This window comes from Acanthisitta chloris, unplaced genomic scaffold (assembly GCF_000695815.1).
Source record: "Acanthisitta chloris isolate BGI_N310 unplaced genomic scaffold, ASM69581v1 scaffold20605, whole genome shotgun sequence".
Taxonomy (NCBI): Eukaryota; Metazoa; Chordata; class Aves; order Passeriformes; family Acanthisittidae; genus Acanthisitta; species Acanthisitta chloris.
This window is the reverse complement of record NW_008675916.1, coordinates 88,655-93,320: the sequence shown is the minus strand read 5'-3', so window position 1 is coordinate 93,320 and position 4,666 is coordinate 88,655.

The window sequence follows — 4,666 nt, the reverse complement described above, 5'->3', positions numbered from 1 at the left end:
AATTACATTCTCTGTTTCTGGGAAGAGAGAAGATGCAGATTAAACTACTCTTAATGATGTTGCCACTGTTTTTTTCTTCACAAACACATATCCTTTCCCTCCTCCTCCCATTCCCAGAATCTAATATAGTAGGGGAATATTTAAAGAACAGACTTTCCCAATGTATTGCTTGCCTGGCCATATCTCTCCATCTGCACTGTGAGCAAGATGGAATGATTAATTCAATCTTGTAACAGCATATGGTCAGATTAAAAGGTGTTGGAATTCACAAGCAGTAAAAGTAGAAGCTATAAAGATGATATTAGGGATTGTGATACAATATATCCTGTACTGTCTAGGAATACGATGACACTATCAATATTGTCATGAAAACCAAAAATAAAATACTTGGTCTTTAGAAAAGTGTAGATCATAGTGCAAAGTATAAATTGTTTTCTATTGCTTTTGTAATTCCTCTGGTGAGATGCTAAAAAGCAGACAGCAGTATTTTGCTTTTGGTTTGGATTTCCATAAATAGACCAGTCTTTCTAGTTTGACCATAAGTAACAAGATCACTCTTTGTTTCGGTTTCTGCATCTCAAAATGCCAATGAATCATAGAATCAATGAATCACTCAGGTTAGAAAATTCCAACAGTTAACCCAGCACTGCCAAGTCTGTCACCAAACCATGTCCTTAAGTGCTACATCTACATGTCTCGTAAATACCTCCAGGGACAGTGATTCAACCACTTCCCTGGGCAGCCTGTTCCAATGCATGACAACCCTCTTAGGGAAGAAGTTTTTCCTAATATCTAATCTAAATCTCCTCTGGCACAACCTAAGGCCATTTCCTCTCATACTGTCATGTGTGACTGACCCCCACCTTGCTATCACTTTCTTTCAGGTAGTTCTAGAGAGCAATAAAGTCCCCCTTGAGCCTTCTCTTCTCCAAACACCCCCAACTCCCTCAGTCACTCCTCATTTGTGCTCCAGACCCTTCACCAGCTTCACTGTCCATCTCTGGACACACTCCAGCATCTCAGTGTCTTTCTTGTGGTGAGAGGCCCAAAACTGACCACAGGATTCAAGGTGGAACCTCACTAGTGCCCAGTACAGGGGACAATTGCTTCCCTGGTCCTGCTGGCCACACTATTTCTGATACAAGGCAGGATGCCCTTGGCCTTCTTGGCCACCTGGGCACACTGTTGGCTCATGTTCAGCTGAGTGTCGACCAGCACGCTCAGGTCCTTGTCCTCTGGGCAGCTTTCCAGCCACTCTTCCCCCAACCTGGTGTGCTGCATGAGGTTGTTGTGGCCTGAGTGCAGGACCTGGCACTTTGCCTTGGTGAACCTCATACCATTGGCCTTGGCCAATTGATCCAGCCTGTCCTGATCCCTCTGCAGAACCTTCCTGCTCTCCAGCAGATCAACAGCCTACTGTCATCTGCAAACTGACTGTGGATGCACTCGATCCCCACGTCCAAGTTGTCAAGATATTAAACAGGACTGGCCCCAATACTGGAACCTTGGGGAACACCACTTGCTACCAGGTCCCAGCTGGATGTAACTCCATTCACCACCACTCTCTGGGCCTGGACATCCAGCCGGCAGCAAACAGTGTATCTGTCCAGTTTCTGGACATCTCCTGGCCAGTTTCTCCAGGAGAATGCTGAGTTTCAGCATTCTAAGTGTCAGCAGATGCTGAATATCTGACTTGCAGCAGTTTCTGAGCATTGGGTACTGTAAATGTTTTCCAGACTTGAAGGTTTATGAGAGAACCTTTCTTCCATGCAAAGTGTGGGCAGTTGAGTGCTCAAGTTGATTTCTATATTATTTGGGATTAAACCAAGAGTAGCAACTGTTCTTTTGTTTGTTTTTTGTTTTCCCCTGAGTGTTCTTTGTTGTGAAACAACCATTATTTACAGTCTTCTGAAACAAGGTTTCTGCACTGCAGTCAGTTGTGACATTTACTCAGTCTGTAATGGACTGAGAGAAGCATCATCCCTTGCTGATTCATATTTTCTTCAGCATTTTAGACTCACTGCCATCATCCCTGTTTTTAGTCAAAACTATAACTCAAATGTTAATTTTTTCACAGTTGGAGATGAAATTTTGAAACTCTAGGAATTCTGTGGCACATTTTGTGCAGATAACTGAAGATAGCTGGGACGTGGTCTTTCCAAATGAAGAAGTTTTCTGAGATTGCTCGCATTTCTTTTTGTTTTGTATTTATGGCTTCTTACAAATTGATCAATGGATTTCTGAACATGACATGGAGAAATATTACATTTATTGGGGACTTTAGTGGGAGGAAAAAGTGTCTTCAAGTGGCAAATATTTGGTGAAAATGAAACTTTCCACTGTTAGATAGGGAGTTCTGCCCCAAAGGCTTTTGTATGCTTTGGGTATGATTGAGAACAAGGACTTGAAATGGTAAAGCATTCCGAGATGTAGCTGCATCTACTTGTTAGCTGTTTGTGAAGTCTTAAATTCTGGACAATCTTCGGTTCCTGGTAGAGAATGATAATTTTTTTCTAATGTCTTTTACTTTTTCAGGGTGGGAAAATGCATTCTGCAGGTACTAGACTATGCAGAGCTGTTTCCATTACCCTATTTAAATCTCCTGGGATGAGCTCCTCTTTTTCATCTCTTATTTCACAACAGGAAAAAAATATAATCATATGATGACATGACTTGAAGAGCATTGGGAAGTTTTACATAAAATGTCTTTGCCCAAGGTATTGCACAGTTACATTTACCCAGAGGGAGGGAGTATGGGAGTAAGTATCAGTAAATCTGTTCAAAAGTTAACCAGATGTTTTTTCTTGATTTAAAGATACACCTGTATATAACTTGCCTATCTTTAGTGTGACTGCAGTGAAAGAGGAGAAAGTCAAAGAGCAAGATTTAATAGGTAAATATATAAAAGGAATGAAAGATAAGCAGGGCAGAGAATACACAGCAAATGGAAATATCTCCTTCTTTATTCTTGTGATATAATTTTCCCATGTAAGAAATGATACAGGTAAATGGATCCTTTAAATATATGCATATGTAGGGGATGGTTTCTTTCTTCTTGGAGCTTGTGCCAAGTTTCTTCTCCTGATATTTTTAACAAATCCAGTAATCTTTCACATGCAACCTGTGGCTGTCCAGTGTGCTGTAAGGAATTAATGGGATTTCTTCATATTATTGCAACAACTGTCCTGCCCTTATTTCACAAACCCCTGTGTTAGATTTTTGTGAAGTGCCTTTTATGACTGAAGCTGGGACTGCTCATGTATCGGTCGCTGCAGCTGAGCTGAATTAACACTGTGCCTTGTCAGTGCACAGTGGTGTTCCCCACACCTCTCCTGTCCAGCAGCAAAGCTCTCCCTTCCAAGTGAAGGCAGCATTTCATGGCCTTATCCGAGTGCCTAGTTGGCATCTGTCCCCAGGACAAAATGATTGCACCGTGGAGCAAAATATGCCATGTGTGGTGTAATGCCAGTGGATAGTCTGGTGCCAGATATTCTTGCACAAGTTTGTCAATACGTAGTATCAGCCTTTATCTGAAATATCCTTGTTCCTTGAGACTAGTGTTTCTCCAGAAAAAAACCCCAATGGACTTCAGCCAGGAATAGCAAGGGCATTTAAGACAAGGACATGCGTGTGATGGCAGAAGTTGCAGTCGGAATTCCACTAATAGAATTTGTACTTGCAGATCGAAGGCATCTTTTCCATCTCTAGATTCTTTCTCTCTCTCCTCTCCAACTCCCCTCCCAGGGATTGAGTGCTCTCCTATTCCTACACAGTCGATGGGGAACTTTACTCCCAGAGTGGATTGTGAGCAAACCTGGATTCCTGATGAGTTTTTAGCAGATTTTAATACTGTACTGTTGTATTTTCCAACTGGCTGATTTGTATAATAGTTTGTTCAATCTATCTATTTGGCACTTGTAAAAAACTAGATTCAAAGCTCTTATCTTTAGATGAATTTTGGCTAAAGCAACAAAGTACTCAAGAATGGCAAACATGGCCAGAAGTGAGATTTAAGACTCATGAAGTGCACCCTCCCATCTACTTTTGCTTTCTTTTACCTTCAGGCAGCTCCATATTTGTTTGGATCAAATTTCCTAATATCTTTCTGTCAAAATCAGCCTGAACTTGTATTGTAAAAACTCAGATGTATGCTTCATCAAACCATTTTTCAATGCAGCCTTGTTTCCTGTTGTCTGAGAGAAAGGCAATTCAGAAACGGCAAGAAAACTCCCCAGATTAACCATTCTCTTTAGTTTCCTCTATTCTCAAGCTCTTCTTTCCTGGGGTGGGGGGAGGGGGGATGGATGATACTCAGCTTTTATTTTGGTGTGATCAATGATGCTGATGCAGATCTGCAAAGTTTAATGGAGGAAGAGCTTCTTCACAGTCAGAACAAAGACAGCATAAATCCTTTGGGAAAATTGCCATCTATATTGTTTTTGAAAACTGCAATTATCTTTTTGCCCATGCAGCCCTTCTGCCAAGTCTAGCGCCATCACAAAGTCCAAGGTCAACATTACTGAGGATCCTATTTGACAAATAAAACAAAGTCACTCAGGCTCCAGTCAAAAGATGTGTGAAAATGCAGCGTCCCTTGGCTCTTGTAACCAGGCAGGACTTCTTAACTTGCAAACACTCCAGTCATTTTTTACAGAAAAACAGGGCA